Source organism: Lissotriton helveticus, chromosome 8, assembly GCF_964261635.1.
Source record: "Lissotriton helveticus chromosome 8, aLisHel1.1, whole genome shotgun sequence".
NCBI classification, from domain to species: domain Eukaryota; kingdom Metazoa; phylum Chordata; class Amphibia; order Caudata; family Salamandridae; genus Lissotriton; species Lissotriton helveticus.
In genome coordinates, this window is record NC_136069.1 from 1,284,112,259 (window position 1) to 1,284,132,490 (window position 20,232).

The window sequence follows — 20,232 nt, forward strand, 5'->3', positions numbered from 1 at the left end:
CTGCACTGTTGCTACACAGTACAGAGATGATTAGGGGGCACCCAGGCACCATTGCGGAGGGCCGGGGGAGAGTGGGCCCTACTAGGGGCTCCCAAAGTCACTTTCCAGCATCCTTTTCTTGACGGAAAGGCCGACATGAAATGGCTGTCGGAAAGTGCCATCAAAATCCCGGCGGCGGAGCCGAGCCTGGCTCTGCCGTCATTAGGGGTTATACTGGCTTCTGAGGCTCTAACAGGCTCCTTGAGCCTGTCAGAACCAAATCGGAATCCCCCAGCTGGTTTAATTCCAACCGCCATCATCAGAATATGGCGGTCGGAATGCAACCTACTATGTCGGGCGGAAAGCGGTCGGATGCTTTCCGCCCGACATCGTAATTGAGCCGTAGTCTTTATAAGTATATAATAAACAGAAAGGAGTTTGACCTTTTTGCACCTTTACTAATGGGTAGTTGGATGTTTTGGTGACAATTCATAAACACATGTAAGAGTGCATAGAAGAGAACTCCTGTTGTTCTATTTCCCGTTATCATAAATACTTTTGTGAATCAGCCCCATTATTTTGGTCCTGTCCTGCCCTATAGGAAATGTGAAGAACTTCAGTGCTTTGATTCTGGTAGCATGGAGTCTTAGGTCAACATATTGTTTTTAGAACTCTCTTGCCCAACCAATAACATACAACTCCTAAGATATGGTAGAAACAGCTTTGTCCCTTGACAGCCACTGCGCCCAACTTGATGATGTACTCAGTCCACATTGTTCCTTCCCATTAGCTTTATCCACACTCTAAAATATCACCATGACTGACCCAGTGCATGCTGACAAGTTAGGCCACACCAACTGCTGGTACCTGAAAGTACAGGAAAGATGTTCTGCCTTGATCCTACCTGTACCACGGCATTTACACGTAACACTGCACCGTGCTCCCTGTTGTCTGGCACAGCAGGTCAGCTGTGTTCTTATTCTCTCCGTAGAGTGTGCCTTTCCCATATAATTTCTTCTTTTCTGAACTTGAGTGATTAAACCAGTCTCCATCCCTTATGCTTCCTAGCCACCTATCAGGATAGCCAGTCCACTCATAATTGCAGGCCCCCTAGTCATGAACATATCAAGGCGTGTTTTGTGTGTTTCTAGCATCACATGCTACCTTGTCACATGCACTGACACGTTTCCTTTTTCTGCATACATGGTAAGTATATAACAATCCAATGAGAAGGATGTTTGCAACATACTTGCTACCAGGTGGGGCTCATTCTTATGCTCCTTTCTGTTTTTTTACTAAGGTGATTGGAAAATTATTTTCATCACTCTGAAGCTTCCTTGCAGTATGTTTTTCCTTCCTTGATGTCAGAGTACCATTTCATATTATTTATACAATCTGTCATAGCTCATTACCAGGCCCCATTTTGATAGACAAATGAAATTTCAAATCTGGACACTGGTAGGTGTTTTCAGGGCAGGATGATAATCAAAGTGTCTAATGTGAGCAACAGTCCTTGAGTCAATGAAGATGGCAACAAGGACGAATGACCTTCGTAACTAATTAGAAAAATATTTGAAATGCATAGTGAGGGTCATTGGTTCAAATAGTGGCGGTCTCATTATAAGTGCATGCACATGTTTTTACTCCTTGTAGAATAATGACTTCATCCCACAATGCAACTCGTCTTTTACGCTTATTAGTAATTACTACCATACTTACATTTTCATTTCACAAATGTTGTCTTGGTGATGAAAGACACAGGAAGATTTAAGGTTGGCTCAGCTGAATATTTTCATATGGGGAACATCCTTTACAACGCAACTTTTACCACGCAGTGCCTTTACGACGCAACTATTACAACGCATGTCATTACAACGCATTGCGCTGGGGGGCGCTCTAGGATAGGGAATAGATTTAATTTACTATCCAACACCTTCCCTACTATTCACGGGGACTGGAGTTGGAATAGTAAATTAAACTATCCAGCACCCCATAGCGCTATGCGTTGTAGCAGCATGCATTGTAAAAACTGCGATGTAAAGGCATGCGTGGTAAAAGCATGCGTTGTAATGTCATACATCCCTTCATATATTTGGATGATTTTATGTTGTTCAATCAGAAATTTGCAATCAGCAAGTTGGAGCAGCTGTCTGTGTACAATTATTTGGCCAACTTATTTGATTTTAGGAGTTTCCTGTTCATCACCTTGGCATCTCACTCTATTGTATTTTTGCATGAAAGCCATTCCACCAACATGACTTTCCGCCTGCTGTTAATGTCCCCTAAGTTAACAGTTACCCACGAGTATGTAACAGAGATGATTGCTAGACAGAGAGACAGAGATAGATAGATAGATAGATAGATAGATAGATAGATAGATAGATAGATGATAGATAGATAGATAGATAGATAGATAGATAGATAGATAGATAGATAGATAGATAGCCAGATAGATAGAGTTGCAAAGTCATCATTGTACCCCCCCTTTTTTGCTGACTGGTACTGGTGGTAACTAACTCTGACTATTCATGGGCTCTGCCTAACCAGGTCCAGGGCCAGTCCCATGCTGAAGGACATACAGTGAAAACACCTAGATACACTGGGGCACACTAGGGGTCAGGGTACCCCTGTGATTGGCATGACCTCCCCTATAAGGCCCTAGCACATAATGGGGCAGGGGGATAACAACTACCTTTAAGTCCCTAGTATACAATAGGGCATGGCAGTTTTTGCATGTGTGCACTGCTGAGAACTGGGGTCAGTTTAAAGTAGCGCTGTATTGCCAGACGGCTTTTATAATGCAAATTGTGCCCAAACTCGACAATGGTGTTTGGGGCATTTAAATCCACAACGTTTTGGCATATTAGGTACCCTCCCAGGGGTGGTGGGGTCAGATAGTTATAAGGAGGGTCCTCATAAAATATTTTTTATTTGTCCTGGGTTTAGTGAAATTGCACATTTTACTCCCCATATTGCAGGGAAGTGCTTCCCTAGATCGACTTTTGTGCTAGGAGTAACCCTGGGCGTAGTTCGCATAGTAGCACTACGCGAAGTGCACTTCACACTACCTGAGCTACGCGAACTGCATAGTGCACTGTGCAAAATGCTGTTCGCACTGATTGCACAGTGCCGGATGCTTGTCCGAACTGTGCAATCAGTGCAAACCGTAGCTTGCACAGTGCAAGCGGTCGTTTTCTGCCGCTCGAATAGATTTCTACTCGAGCGGCAGCTTTCTCAACGCGGATTGATAGTTTCTCATTCCGAGCGGTTGCGAGAATACGCGACCACTCGCAATGAGAAACCTGACCTCCGCGCATTGAGAATCTCGCCGGGAGGTTTATTTTTCACGCTCGCAATTGGCAATTTGATGTTGCTGATCGCGAACGAGGAAAAAGTCTCACCGGGATGTCATTTTGCTCGCTCGCGGTCGCCAACTTGATGTTGAGGACCACGAGGAAGCAAAAAATTACCGCTACGCGTGTTTGTACTGTGCTACGTGCAATTTGCGTAGTGCGAAGTAGCGCACACTTCGCGAACTACGCAAGCGTAGCGTAGTCCTTCGCCCAGGGTTAGCTAGGAGCACTGTGGAGTGGGGATCTGCAATATGTTTACATATTCTGAACCCCTAAAGTCTCCCCTAGGTATCCCAGGGGGTGGCGTCCTGTTGATATAGACATGGTCCTTATGAAAGATGTTTTAGAAGTCATTTTGTTGGAAAAATAGGCCAGTTCATTTTCTCCATTGCAGATCCCAAGCCACATAGGTTAACATGGCAAGAAGTTATTAAGTAATAACTAACATCAAGGATGTCATAAAAATATAATTCAAGGTCTTTCAAGGACAGGTATTGATAAATACAACAATATGCTATTACTGACTTTATCCTAAAATGTACAGACAAGAAGTTATAAGACTTTCTTGTTTGGAAGCCAAAATTCAGCATTCCAGTGCCCTGTCCTGATGGGCCAGAGTTAATTAGATTAGCCATGCTGCTTTGATGAGGTGATAAGTAGCCCCTGGGGTTGTGAGCCATTCTGGAAGGGCAGGGTTCTGCTACATAGGAATGCCAGAGCAGGGGGGGGAGTGGTAAACAATAATCTAAAGTAGAAGTAGGAGACAGGCAGGAGAAGGCAGTTTCAGTTACACCCCTACTCTTTGAACCCAGCCAGATGGCAGGATTATGGAAGGAGTGAGCAGATGCAAGGGGGAAGGACAATAGGGGGATGAACCATCCTGAGGTTTGGCTTAACCAGCTCCTGTCTCTATGCGGAAAAATCAGCCATGTTGAATTTTGGAGAAATGGTGCTTTCTGGGAGAACATTGTGCCACTCTTTGGAGGAAATGGTCATGCTCTGGAGTGTTAACCTACACCTCACTGTACAGGAGTGCCTTGCTGGGTGACCCCAGAAATTAATGACTAAGTATCTGAGAGGTGCAGAGCCTGAAACAAAAAGAAGAAGGGTCCATGCCTAGAAGTTTGATTTGCACCCGCCAGACCATGCACTCTGACTGACTGCACCTGCTGCACAACCCGGAACTACAGCCCTCTGAACCTATCTTGCTTAAAAAGGACTAAAGAGTGGACTTCCTACAAGCTACAGGTTAACAGAGCTCACCTGGATCATCACCACCAATAATCCCCAGCCTGGAGTGCTACCAGTGTATTTGTAAGGGTTTTGTCCAAGTGGATTGTGGGAATTGAAGTCCCAAACTTTCAGGGGACATCTTGGAGCTTCCAGACCCTTGGAGTAAGTTTTGGAGTCTTTGGGACCCTCAGAGGAACTTCAGGAAGAAGTTCCAGAACTTTGAAGAACTTTGGAAAAAGCTCCATAAGTGGACCGACTTGACCTGATAAGCCAAGCCGGCATCCCTCAACTTTGAGCCGGCCAACCGTCCAGGTTCGTCACACTGAAAAGCTCTGGAGCTCCTACTTCCAAAATTTGACTGGGAGTTGATGGAAAGCCAAGCCAGCAAACCATCACCAAAGTTAGCCTGGTGAAGAGCAGGGAGGGGCCCCTGAAGAAATATCTCAGTAAAAGTTACTTAGTCCGAATGTAGGAGAGGTGACAGGTACCAACGCGAGAGTCAAGCTGCCCACCGCGAGCTGGCCTGGACTTATGGTTAATCCCGCTGGAAAGCTCGGAAGGTCAGACTTTCACAGGTTTGACTCGGAGCTCTTCGCAAGGCAAGCAGGCAAACCCCACCAAATCCAGAGATTTGTGAGAGCATCAAGGGACCCCATAAAGAAAAGCTTCAGAAAAGTTTCTAAGTCAGAGGGTAAAAACTTTGACCAAGACCTACCATGAGGTGTAGCTGTGCAGGGCTCCTTCGTGGTTGACCTGAAACTATGACTTTGTCCCAGTCTAGCATGACCAGATGTCCCAAAAGGCGTTATGGGTTTCTTAGTGGTAGATAATGCTAAATCTTTAAAAATCCATATCTCCGGTTCCCTACATTGGATTCATTTAGTTTTGGTGTCATTTTAAAGATAAAAATATTTCCCACTGTTATAAATTGGTGTTGTGTTTTTATTGTCTGTTTTGTCTTAATTATTTACTGAATTAGTGTTTTTTAAATGCTTTTCATAGCTGTCTTTGAAGTTAAGCATGCCTGCTTGCAGCCAAGCTACCAAGGGTTGAGCTTGGCAATAATTTTCTGAGACATATTTTTAGCCCTAGACTACACATTTGCCACTGCTAATAGCACATTTTCCAACAGATAGATAGATAGATAGATAGATAGATAGATAGATAGATAGATAGAGACAGGCACAGAGATGAGCAAATGGACAGACACATAAAACATACATATGAATAAGCGTATAGAAAATGGTCGGACATAGGTACACAAATATATACAGATACAAACATTCACACAGACAGGCAAAGCAAAGAACGGGCAGATAGACAAAGAATAGGACTAATTAGGGTTCTATATTTTATGGTATTTTTACTTCTATATCTGTATATGTGCATTGTTATTTGTATCTAACTATATTGATATTAAATCATGTTTATGGCTTGGTCATTGAAAAAGTTGAGGCTAATTTTTTTCACACTCATTCCGCAACTCGTGGGACACATCCTGTGAGAGCATGGGAGGGTCTGGCGGTGCCCCATAGCCTAAATGGACCTTACAGTAGCTGACCAGCCAGTATGGTCTGGTGATAGGTCGCTCCTCATTTTGGGGGGATGTCTGGAGGGACACTGGCAGCGTCTCCATCTTGGGCCTTCTTCGTCTCACTGTCTGAAGGCATACTAGAACTTTAAAGGTACATGTTCCAAAATAACTGCCATGTAGTGCTTTACTATGGCTTCCCAAACCAAGATGGCAGTATACATCCTTCAGGGAACTTCTTGCTGATTCCCTACAAACAGGGAGGAAACCCATCTACTCTTTGCATAGTAACGCTTTGAGTAGTGGATTTTGTTGTCTTCTTCACTCCTGGTCTTATCCTGGTGATATTTGCCCTATATTCATGCCAGTTTTCTTCTTCCCTTATATTTTTCCTGTATATTCTCCAGTTAGCTGCACCTCTTCCTTGCATCTTATTCTCCTTCAGCACCAGTGCTAGTCCTCGAATATCCTTGAAGGCTCAGGTGCTCTGTCTCATTGTCTCAATTACCCTGAAGCCAACCTCTATTAATTACAGGAGTTTTTTGCTACATTGGATCTTTTACGCTTGGGACTTTTACTTGGAGGCACTACCTGCTTGATGTTCACTTGTTGGCAGCTTCCTCTGGAAGGGGGCGACCTTACTTCAAACAGACCACGTCAGTAAAGTTCAGATCTTCCAGAGCTACAGGCATGTCAAGAGCTCACCTAAATGTCGCCAGAGTGATAGTTTATTTCCACATTTATTTAACTGCTGATTTTACACTTATACTTTATTGTCTTTAAAATTTTATTTTTAAATTAGAATGGACCAGCTCATGGACATGATCAATCTAATGGCCAGGGAAGAGTCCAATTTTGACATCTGGACTGATAATAGAAGAAGGGGGAGAAGATACAAATTGAAATATTACCTTGGAAGAGAAGATAATAAATGTTGAAGAGCATCTGTGGGTAAGTATTCAAATCCCCTAAATTAACTGAGTTAAAGAAATGGTAAATGAGTTGGGGGACAACTGACAGAGTGACATAGAGAAGTATGTTGGTATCAAGACAAAAAATAGAAAAAGAACAAGGATAGAGGTAACGACTGCTGAAAGATGGAGTAAAACAGATCTTACATCAACTGATCAAAGAATGTTACAATATTTCAGTAATGCAAATCTAATACAGTATTCAAGGTCAACTAACATAGATGAATGCAATGAATGTGTTTTTGAGACATGGCTGCTTACTATCTCCAACTCTCTTCAGGCTACATACCAAAATGTTGACTGCAAAGCTGTATGGAATTTAGGAGCGTGCCTTGAACAAAGGGAAATTATAAAGTGCTCACTGTATACACACACACAATTGCTTTGTTCCTGTTGACAAGGAAGGGAAAGTTCTTCATAAATTGCTGGACATGTTGTCAAATCTTTACATGAAACCAAGTTGTCATAGATGAAAACAAAGAAGAGACAATTATTCGGGTCCCCCAAAGTAAATTCTACTCAGGCCAGTGGAAAAGGCTACAGTGAAGGCAGACATTGAAACCAAAATAAATGCGGAGATTTGTCAACAGAAAGAGAAACCAGATGTTTTCCTACTTGCAGCAATCTTTGCATGTAAAAGCAGAAAGCAGCCTTGTATGTGGGGTGGTGGTGCGGGCATTACAGCTAACGGAAAATCCATGACAGTGGTTAACATTAGAATCTGGAAGAGGGCTCTGTTTGACGGCAGCTTTCAACTGATTGTGCTTACGGCAAAGAAAGCACGCCTCCAGTAAGACTTTTAGTATAGATGCTCTAAGGAGAATGAGATTGTAAATAAATAATGGGAAGACGTAATCGCTATAAACTTTATGAGTGCATGGAAGTAGGCCTTGAAAAGAAAAGCAAGGCTTTCAGGTTTTCTCATGACTGTGGTGCTAGAGTTAATTCCCCCTACTAATTCAGAACTGTAGTCATTCTAGTGAGGTTAAGGGAGTCACAGAGCTAAGATAACCCCTGCTCACCCCCTTGGTAGCCTGGCACAAGCAGTAAGGCTTATCTCAAAGGCAACATGTAAAGCATTTGTACTCCCACACACAGCATCACAGTGAAAGACTACAAAAGGAGAACACACCAGATTAGAAATATAGCCAATATATATCTGAAGAGAACAAGACCAAAATGACAAAAATCTAGCATGCACATGTCAAAATATCTCCTTTAAAATATTAACCAAGTTTAATCCATAGAAATCAATGGATGTGTTTCTTTCAGCACAAAGTAATTTGGATGCATCAAAAAAGATGAAGGTGGAGCAGGGGAGATGAGGCACCAGAAAAGCAAAGTGATGCATCGGTTCTTTACTACACATGGGAGGTGATGCGTCTGTACCTTACTGGCAGGGCAGGTGATACACCGGTTCCTTACTAGCAGGGGAGGTGATGTGTTGGTTGCTTGCCCGGGCAGGGTAGGTGATGCGTTGGTTTCTGGATACGCGGCCTTGGCTCCTCCCTGCTGTGCAGTGTCAATGAAGAATCAGCAACTAGGGGCGATGCATAAAAAATCAAGATGCTCTGCATCAAAGCAACAGCAGCGAAGCAGGCACTGTGTCGATTTCACAGCTGTGCGGCAGGCACGGCATCAATCTTTTGCATTGATGAATTGATTAAACAGGTGCTGGGAGTTGATGCGTGGGTTTTCTCCTTCAGATCACCAGGTTACACTTACAATGTCCCAGGAACTGGATTTGGCACCACTTGGCAAGTCAGGACTCTCATCAGAAGAGCCCAGGCACTGACAGGTGAAGTCCTTGATGGCCCTGAGATTTCTTAACCAGAGGTAAGCATGCGCAAGCCCTTGGAGAACCTTGGAAGTAGAATGTAGAAAACATAGCGTAGCAGGCATTTTTTGCTTGCTCGTGGTCCTCAACGTCAAGTTGGCGACCGCGAGCGAGCAAAATCAACATCCCGGCGGGACTTTTTCCTCATTCGCGATCAGCAACATTAAGTTGCCGATCGCGAGCGTGGAAAATAAACCTCCTGGCGAGATTCTCAACGCGGGGAGGTCAGGTTTCTCATTGCGAGTGGTTGCGTATGCTCGTGACCGCTCGCGATGAGAAACTACCAGTCCGCGTTGAGAAAGCTGCTGCTTGAGTAAAAATCTACTCGAGCTGCAGAAAACGACCGCTTGCACTGTGCAAGATGCCGTTTGCAATGATTGCACAGTTCGGACAAGCATCCGGCCCTGTGCAATCAGTGCGAAAAGCATTTCCCCTACCGCACTACGCAGTTCGCATAGTCCATTTTGCGTAGCTACTTGTAGCGCTACTACGTGAACAACGCCCAGAGTCCTAGAGCCAACAAAAACAGGTTAGAAGAAATAGGAGGAAGAAGGCAAACAGTTTGGGGATCACCTTGTAAAAAGGACCAGGTCCAACACAACCCCTTCCAGCTCAAAGCCAGGGGAGACTTATCAATACTTTGATGGACTTTCCTAATTAGGGCGCTAGAACATGGACCAAGTCCCACAATGACAGAGGCACATTCCAGTTTTCTGCCTTTCTGATTCCAGTTGGATCCCTCTGTCCAAACTGTCAGGGCCCAACAAGCTAAACCATGGGGAAATCTTCTCCTCACCTGTCGATCCCATCTGTGCAGCCCCATCTGTGCAGCACATAACATTACTTTGCTCTAAAATGTATTCTATTGAGCATGCAGTACCACTTTAGCCAATACTGCTGTGGCCCTTTCCACCACTGGGGTGTAACTCCTTTTCCCATCCCAAGGGCAACTCTGTTCACAAGGAGATCAACCCACAGTGGCCACTGACATATGTCAGTGTCAACAGGCAGGCCTCGGGCCGTCCAGGGCTCTCTAACCTCTGTGGTTTCTCAGAGTGTGGGGGTGGGGGAATAGCCCCAGGTGACTCGCATCCTTTGTCCACTCTCCCTCCCATCAGTTCAGGGATGGTATCCTGAGACTGGTCGTCCAGCCCAGGATCTTTACACTTAGGCTGGACTGGAGACAGGGGTGGGCTCTCCCTCACGCTGTCCTCCCTCCCATGGTCCTGTACTCTCCTTGTGGGAGTGGGGTATCCCCAGAATCCAGAACTGTCAGGGTGCTTGTGGCAATCATCCTGCACAATTTTCCCACCAGTTCAAGGGTACTCTCCCGGAACTGGTCCCCCAAAGCAGGGTATGTACCCTTAGGCTGACAATTGCCTAGCAAGCCAGGACTTTGAGGGGAGTACTCTTATCCCCCGTAGGGAAAACATTCTTCATGTGTTGCGTGACAGTCTGCCTGGCACTGGTCTACTGACCCCTGCCCATCTGACAAAGCATGAAGACGCCCTGACAGGAAGTGGCATTACCTGGGTCATTCCTGGGGGGCTCTGACTTCAGAGCTGACTCCTGACTCTCTTGTTATCCAACTGAGGACTGTCTTCCCCTCAAACCCCTCCATCTGGTCTTCCACACCCTCCTCTCTGGAGTGGTACTGCCAGACACCAGAACTGGTGGGACACTTGTGACATCCGCCCTCCCAAGTTCTCCAGACACCAAGGGGTGCCCCTTAACAGATGGTTTCCCGGTACAAACTAGGCCCCCTCCTGTTGCTCCCTCGGGGAACCATCTTCAACAAAGCCAGCAGCTCCACCGCACCCCACCTGCGCAACGTCATCAATCTTTCCCTCGAGACCACGCCCTTCCCAGAGAGCTGGAAACATGCCGAGATCAACGCCCTACTCAAAAAACCCAAGGCTGACCCGAGAGACCTCAAGAACTTCCGGCCCATCTCTCTGCTACCGTTCCCAGCCAAGGTCATCGAGGAGCTCATCAACAAACAGCTAACCCGATACCGCAAAGAAAACAGAATCCTGGACCCTTCCCAGTCAGGGTTCCGCAGCAACCACAGCACCGAGACTGCCCTCATCGCTGCCACCGATGACATCAGGATACTGCTGGACAACGGTGAGACCGCAGCCATCATCCTCCTGGACCTCTCTGCCGCCTTCGACACCGTTTGCCACCCCAAACTACGCGCACGCCTCCACGCCATAGGGATCCGAGACATAGCCCTGGAATGGACCACCACCTTCCTCTCCGGGAGAACCCAGAGCGGCCGTCTCCCCCAATCCGATCCGAAGCAAGATCATCTGCGGCGTACCCCAGGGTTTCTCCCTCAGCCCGACACTGTTCAACATAATGTCCTACGCCGACTACACTCAGCTGATCCTCTCCCTCACCAAGAAATCCATCATCACCAAAGCCAGTCTCCACGAAGGAATGAAGGCCGTCGCCAACTGGATGAAGACCAGCCGACTGAAGCTGAACACGGACAAAACGGAGGTCCTCATCCTCAGCTTCAACCCTTCCGCCTGGGACGACTCCTGGTGGCCGAGGGCAGCCCCGAACGACCACGCACGCAACCTGGAAATCATCCTCGACTCAACGCTCTCCATGACCAAGCAAGTCAACGCCATTTCCTCCTCCTGCTTCACCACCCTCCGCATGCTCAGCAAAATCTACAGGTGGATCCCGACAGATACAAGAAGAACAATCACCCAGGCCCTCGTCAGCAGCAGACTCGACTACGGGAGAGCCCCGACCAAGATCATCAAACGACTGCAACACATCCAAAACGCCTCGGCACGACTGATCCTCGACGTACCACGCCACGACCACATCGCCCCCACCTGAGAAACCTGCACTGGCTGCCCGTGAACAAGAGGATATCCTTCAAGCTCCTCATCCACACACACAAAGCACTCCACAAGACCCCCCAGCCTACCTCAACAAACGACTTTCCTTCTACACCCCCAACCGCCAGCTCCGCTCCGCCGACCTTGCACTCACCACCGTCCCACGCAACCGAAGAAAAACCACAAGCGGAAGGTCCTTCTCCCACCTCGCCGCCAAGACCTGGAACACCCTCCCACTGAACCTACGAAAGACCCATGACCTGCTGACCTTCAGGAGGCTACTCAAGATCTGGCTGTTCGATCAGTAGCGCCCCCCCCAGCACCTTGAGACCCTCACGGGTATGTAGTGCACCTACAAATGTTATTGATTGATTTATTGATTGATTGATCCAGGCTCTGGGACTGGGTTTTGGCCAACCTGAGCCTCTGTCCACCCCCACTTCTCCTCCTATCCTGAGAAGGGACATGGGGCTCTTTACCCATTTCCCTACATTTGGGCCTATCTGGACAACTGCGAACCTCCCCCGCCTCCCTCGGTGGGGATAAACCTAAGCCACTCCTTTTAGGATCACTCCAAATGCCTCTTCAGACCCTCTGGCATGGTCCTGGGGTCAGAGAACTCACACTCCACCGGGTGTTGGCTTAGCTCCGGAAAACAGTGACTGAACATATGCTCTCCAGCAATCAAATTCTACAGCCCCTCACATGTATTCACCATACTACTCTTCACCCACCCTTTCACTGACTTGAAAAAGTACCCTACATCTTCCGCCATCTGCTGAGACAGTATCAGACTGCCCCTCATACTCAACCTGCCCTCCTCTGGGGTGATTCCATAGTCCCCAGACAGTGCTTCCTCCATGGGGGTACACCTCTCTCTGCCATTCCCTTCTAGAACCAGTAGAGTGTCCCTCCCACTACCAGGAATATGAATCCCTGTGCCAGTTCCCTAGTCTTCCTCAGGGACCCTACACAACTCTAGAGCTACCTCTTATGCATGAGCCCACTGGTGTATGTCACCTACTTCCTTGAAATTAGAAACCAGGTCTCTGGATGTGTTAACCCCTTCTTCAGTACTGAAAATGATACTCTCTCTGCCACCATCTGAGCTGGACTCAGCCCTACTGACTTACAACTCCAGCTCTCTCGTGCTCAGTTCAGGAGCTGAAATCATTTATATTTTTCTCATTTCCAGTTTCTTTCTCACCATAACCAAAGCTTTCTCTCTTTCCTGGTTTAACTAGAGCTTATCAAGCTCCAACCCAAGCTTCCTGGCCCTATGGAGACAGACTTGGAAAGGACCCACTGCTGTTTGTTCAGGAGGGAGCTCTTCCCCCATTCAGGTTGGCCCTCCGCCCCACAGGTGATGCTGGCTTCTCCAGCCTCCCAGGTGCAGACTTGGTTCCTTCTCCTGCACAACGTCACTCCCATCCTCGGGGTGCTCATCAGCCTCCCTGGTTACTGCCCAGGCCCTCAGCACCTTTTGCAGCACCTCTTTTACAGTGAGGATTTTAAAAGAAGACTTGAACTTTCTGCAGAACGTTTTGAGCTGAGGCACCTTACAGGTCTCCAACCTCTTCAGCTCAAACACCATGTCTGCATGTACAGCTAATGGCTCTCCAGACTGAGATATGATTGTGGCCAAAACTCAAGAGCTAAAAAACAGAAGGAAAAAAAAACGGTATTATGGTACGTAATGCAATATGAACATAGTGTACTGCAATCACTGTATGCAAAGTATAAACACAAGTTCTTTCCCCACCGCTGACACCAATATGAGAAATTGGGACTCTAGTTGGCAGTGGCTTGCAACCTGTCCAAGTAAGGACCCTTACTCCAGTCAGGGTAAGGGAGTCACACAGTTAAGATAACCCCTGCTCACCCCCTTGGTTGCTTACATGAGAAGTCAGGCTTATCTCAGAGGCAATGTGTAAAGCATGTGTACTCACACACACAGTAACACAGTGAAAACACTCCAAAAAGAGCCCACATCATCTTAAACTAATAGCCAATATTTATCTGAATAAAACAAGACCAAAATGACAAACATCTATCATACACAAGTCAAAATATCTCTTTTAATAGATTGAGCAAGTTTAGTCCATAGAAATCAATGGATGCATTTCTTTAAGCACAAAGTTCCTTGGATGCATAAAAAATCAAAGACGAAGCAGGTGCATGGGAGGTGAGGCACCGTAAAAGCAAACCAATGCGTCGGTTTCTAATTACACACAGGAGGTGATGCGTCACTTCCTTACTGTCAGGGGATGTGATGCGTCAGTTCCTTACTGGCAGGGGAGGTGATGCGTCAGTTCCTTACTGGCAGGGAAGGTTATGTGTCAGTTATGAGACATGCAACCCTGGTTCCTTACTGCTGTGCGGTGTCAATGAAGGATCGGCGCCCAAGGATGAAGCATCAAAAATCCAGATGCACTGCGTCGATGTGACAGCTGTGAAGCAGATACTGCGTTAATTCCACAGCTCTGAGGCAGGCGCTGTGTTGATCTTTTGCAGCGATGCGTCAATAAAACATGCACTGGGAGTCGATGCGTGGATTTTCTCCTTAAGATCACTAGGTTACGCTTCCAAGGAATCCGGCATTTTCCCTGATGACTGGAAGCAGGCAGAGGTCAAGCCGCTCCTCAAGAAACCCTCTGCTGACCCTACGGACCCGAAGAACTACTATCCCATCTCTTTCCTTCCCTTTGCAGCCAAGGTCACCGAGAAAATCATCAACACCCAGCTAACTACCTTCTTTGAAGAGAAGGCCATCCTCGACTCTTGCCAGTCTGTATTTTTCATCAACCACAGCACCAAAACCACCCTCCTTGCCGTCACCGATGACATCCTCATGCTCCTTGACCAGGGCCACACCACAGCCCTGTTCCTGCTAGACCGCTCCACAGCCTTCGACACCATCTCCCACCGCACTCTCGCATCCAGGCTCCACCACGCCGGCATACGGGGAACCGCCCATGACTGGATCTGCTCCTTACTCGCCGGCAGAACCCAAAGGAAAAGACTTCCACCCTTCCTCTTCGAACCCACAGAAATCAACTGTGGAGTACCCCAAGGATCATTGCTCAGCCCATGCTCTTCAACATCTCCATGGACCCCTCACCATCATCTCCAGACAGCATGGACTCAGCATAGTATCTTACGCCGACAACACCCAGCACATCCTCCTTCTCACAAAGAACCCCGAAGACACCTGACTCAGCTACCAGGAAAGAATGAAAGACGTTGCATCCTGGATAAGCAGCATCTGCCTAAAGTTCAACTCAGAGAAGACGGAGGTCCTCATACTTGGACCCTCCCCCGCTGCTTGGGACAGCACCTTGTGGCCCCCTGCCCTCGGCAACCCACCCGCCTCCACCGACCATGCCCGGAACATCGGCATCATCCTCGACTCCTCCCTCTCCATGACTCACCAGATCAATGCCATCATCTCCACCTGCTTCAACTCCCTCTGCATCCTCCGCAAGACCTTCAAGTGGATCCCACCCGAAGCCAGAAAGACCATCACCCTTGCACTCATAACCAGCAGGCTCGAGTACGGAAAAGCCCTCTACGCTGGAATCAACAAATCCCTGCTACATAAACTCCAGACCCTCCAAAACAGCGCGGCCAGACTCGTCCTCGGCACCCCTCGATAGGAGCACATGACCTAACCGCTGTGAGACCTCTACTGGCTACCCGTCGAGAAGAGAGTAACCTTCAAGCTACTCACCCACGCCTACAAATCACTACACAACCTCAGACCCAAATACCTCAACAAAAGTCTTTTTCCAAGCTCCCAAAAGAAACCTCCGCTCAGCCGACCATGTCCTAGCAAAAACCCAGCGCATTTCCAGAACCAGAGCAGGTGGAAGATCCTTCTCCCATATAACTGCCAAGGCCCGGAATGAGCTCCCAGTCAACATCAGGTAATCCCCTACTCTGCACACCTTCATGAAGAGCCTCAATACCTGGCTTTTTGGATAACCTGGAATTGCACCCCCGCGCCTTGAGACCCTCATGGGTGAGTAGCGAGCTTTTTTTTTTATAATCAATTTTATTGGATTTTTCAAAACACGAGAAATTCATTGGCAGCAGGTTGATCATGAGTAAAAGGAACATAGCGTTAGTCACAGTCAACAGGACATGGGTTAACCGATCGAATCGGGTACTGCAGAACAAATATGCATTGCAGGTATAAAAAAATTTGACAGATCATCACAATGGCAGCAGATTAAACCATTTACTCCACACTTTACCAAATACCTCCGGACAACCCTGGGCCTCGAAAAGAGATTCCTCGTCCATCCCACACCAGTCCACTCCCCTGCTCCACTTCTGCACCGTCGGCGCCTTAGCTTGGGACCAAACCGCCGCAATATCCCTTTTTGCCACTGCTACAGCCGTCCCCAGGATGCGCTTATCTGCCCTGGAGCCATCAAGGCCATCGAACACCCCCAGCAGCATACGTCTCGGGTCATGGGGAACCTCCCATCCCAGGGCCTGCATAAGTTCAAGTTCAACCCCTTTCCAGAACGGCGTCAAAGTCGGGCATTGCCGTACCATGTGATAGAAGTCAGCTGGCGCGGCGTCACAGCGTGTGCATGCTGGGGATGATCTCATATGGGCCTGAAAAGGCGCAGCGGAGTGAGGTAGACTGCGTGCAGGTAATAAAGTTGTACCAGGTGCAACTTGGAGGACGTGGTCAGGGTTTTGGGTGCCATAAGGGCATCTCGCCAATCTGCCTCTTCTAGGGGGCCCAACCATCCCTCCCATTGTGCTCTGAGCCGGTCTAGGGATGCGGGCCATTATTAACTAGTGACCGGTATATGCGGGACACCCCTCCCCTCCCCAGATTTCCCATCATCACCTGGGCCTCGAGCGGGCTGAACTCTGGAAGAGAGGCAGGGGATGGAATGTGCGCATGGAGGGCATGTCTGAGTGGCAAATATTTATAGAATTGGGAATCGTGGAGTACTTGTCGCTGTTGCAGGTCGGCAAAGGAACGAATGTGATCCCCCACCCATACGTCTCCAAGCAACGAGATTCCAACGAGATCCCATCGACGGAACCCCTGTAGGGACGAGACCTCGCCTAGCCAGGCCCCGCTCCAGGGCGGTGTTTGTCGAGTGAGCGTACGGTTCCACCGCACATGGCGCAGAGCTGTGCGCCAAGCCTTGTGTACCATTCTCGTGACTGGGGGTAGGGCCTGCGGCAACGGGCTACCGTACAGAAAGGACTGGATCTGCGCGAAATCTGTCATGGCAAGTTCCACTCAGTATGCCGGGTTGGGCCAGCCGCCTGCAAACCAGTCGTGGATCACGATAAGCCTTGTGGCCAAGTAGTAGAGGTGGAGATTAGTCACTCCCATACCTCCATCGAAGGGGGGATACGACAGGGTGCCAGGGATAGACGCGGCCTCCCGCCTCCCCAGAGAAACCGGGTAAGGACGCCGCCCAGTTCCTGGAACCAACTCCCTGGGAGGTGGATGGTGATGTTCTGCAAAATGTAAAGGAAGTGGGGGAGAATCATCATTTTAAAGAGCGCACTTCTGCCCAGGAGAAGGGGAAGTGCCTGCCATCTCTTGAGGTCGGACTTCATCCGGGCGACCAAAGGCGTGACATTTAAAGCCCATTCGAGCTCTGGCAAAAGGGTGATCCAGACGCCCAGATATTTGAACGATCGCCTCCATTGGGGAATATTCGTCTGCCAGTCGAAGCAGACCCGGGAGGGATGTAATGGGACTAAAGTCGATTTTGCCGGGTTGAGCTGGAGCCCAGAGACCCGTTCAAAAGTGGAGAGGACCTCCAGGCATCTGGGCCCGGAACTGTCCGGGTCTGCCAGATAAAGCAGAACGTCGTCCGCACAGAGGGCTAACTTGTCAAACTGATTAGAGTCCCAGGCCCAACCTCTGATGAGTGGGTCATGCCGGATGAGCGCCGCCAGGGGTTCCATCACCAGCGCGAACAATAGGGGTGAGAGCGGGCACCCCTGTCGTGTACCCCTCCGGATTGGGAAGGTCTCAGAAAGCTCGCCATTGATGAGAACACAGGCTCTGGGGTTGGTGTAGAGGACCTTGACCAGGTGGCGGAATGGAAGGCCACAGCCCATCCTCTCCAGCACATCCTCAAGGTACGTCCAATCCACCGTATCGAAGGCCTTCTCAAAATCAATGAAGAGCAACGTCAGATACGGGGTTAGGCGACCACGGTGGGCCATAGCCAAGTGGAGGCGACGGATGCAGTGACGAGTACCCCTGGCAGGCATGAACCCGCATTGGTCGGGATGGACCAACTCCTGTAGGAGGGGTCTGAGTCTCTGGGCTATCACGGTAGCGAAGATCTTCAGCTCCGTGTTAATCAGCGAGATCTGACGATAGTCCTCACAATCCAGGGAGGGCGGCTGCGTTTTTGGGATGACCACTATGGTGGCTACGTTAGATTCTGGTGGGAAGGATCCCGTCTCCGCCACATGGTTGAATAGTTCCACTAAATGGGGGACCAGGATCTTGCGAAAGGTCGCGTAGTACTCCTGGGGATAGCCTTTTGGACCGTGTGTTTTGCCAGGGTGCAATAGTGATATTGCCTCGTGAATTTCCTCTGGGGGGAAGGGGTGGTCCAATGCCTCCATGGTCTCCCGAGGGAGACACGGCACCTGGACCCCGGTCCTCTCCAGCCATTCCGCCAGTGGAACGCCGGGAGAGTGAGCAGTGTATAAGGTCACGTAGTAATCAACAAAAGTTTGTGCTATGGCTGAAGACGTCACCTGGTGGGCCCCGGGTAACCGAGCGGATCTCAGGGATAACGCGGTTGATCTTGGAATAGGACACTAGATTGTGTAGGAGCTTACCATTTTTGTCACCCCACCCGTAGATCCGTGCCACGGATGAACGCCTGAGCATTTTCGTGGATTCCAATGAGATCCGGCGAATCTCCTCGCGGACCACTGCCAATTGCCGAGAGGAGTCCCCGCGACCATTCGCCAGCTGTGCTGCCTGAGCTTCCAGCCGTACAAGGTGGGCTATCTGCTCCACCCGTTTCGCATGGACCAGACCCCTGGCCACCCCCCGGACAACAGCCTTGCTGGCCTCCCACAGCGTCCCCGGTGAGTGAACCGAGCCTGTATTAGTGAAATAATAGTGACGGAGTTCCTGCCCAATTGAGTCGATGAGCTTGGAGTCCTGCAGTAACCAAGTCACTCGCGGACCCGCAGAGGAGGACCCAAGACGGAGGGAGACGGGCGAGTGATCCGAGATCCTAGAGTAGCGAGCTTTTAAAATCCCCTGATTGCTTGATTGATTTAAGATCCCAGGAACTGGATTTGGCACCACTTGGCAAGTCAGGACTCTGAGCAGAAGAGCCCAGGCACTGGTGGGTGAAGTCTTTGATGGCCCTGAAATTTCTTAACAGGAAGCAGGCACACACAAGCCCTTGGAGAATAGAGACCTAAAGCCTACAAAAACAGGTCAGAAACATAGAAAGAAGAAGGCAAAACGTTTGTGGATAACCCTGCAAAAAGAGTCAGGTTCAACAAGTCCCATATACCTGAAGACACACACGACTAACCCAAGATGGAGCAACCCAGAAGTAAGATCTGAAGACTTAGGGGACAAAGTCAATATGGAGCAAGCCAGAAGTGAGATCTTCATGGTGCAAGCACACTTACAATAGGCTTTCCCAGTATGAATTGTGGTATTTACCCTGGCCTGCATGAATTGACCATAGACCAATAAACTGGCTTGCCAATAGAAACAACTCATTAACCCATGACATCAATATGGGCTAGACCATATTATCTCTTTACATTACATGCCTCTCTTCTGCCTGAGTTGATGAACTTGAGAAGGAAAATTCCCTTGCAACATAGAAGAATTCCAATATAAGATCTCACAAAAAACTTTAGTGAGATGCAACCAGTTCATGAGAGTAATCAAGCTGGTAATTACCTATATAAAGCATAGGTCCAGATAGATCGACCTTAAGCCCGGGCTGTTTAGGCAGAGTCAGTAGAACTATTAGTCCTTATCTGTTTTCTGACTTTTTTGACTATGACTGTGCTACTGCTTAGCACGGGGACGCACCAGTAACCAGGAGCTCTATATATCTCAAAATAAATAAAACAAAATCTGGATGGAAACAGAGAAATAAAATAAGGGCTATTGCATGAATGCAGGGATCTACAAAAATGAGGACACACTTTCGAAGACAAAATATCAAAAATAAAATAGCAGCATGTAAGTAAGTCTAGATTTTCTATACCTAACTCCACATATATGCACCTATGTGGCACATATATCTTCTAGAATAGTAACGGTGGCATTAGGAATACTAAATTTGTACTTCACTATTGCATCTAACTTTCGATATTTTGTCCATTTATATTCTGTCCTATTCTTGTACTACAAAAGTGTTGCTTTCGATATAAGGTAGTACAATTCACTAAATCACAGTATTCAGCATAATTATCGCCTGGG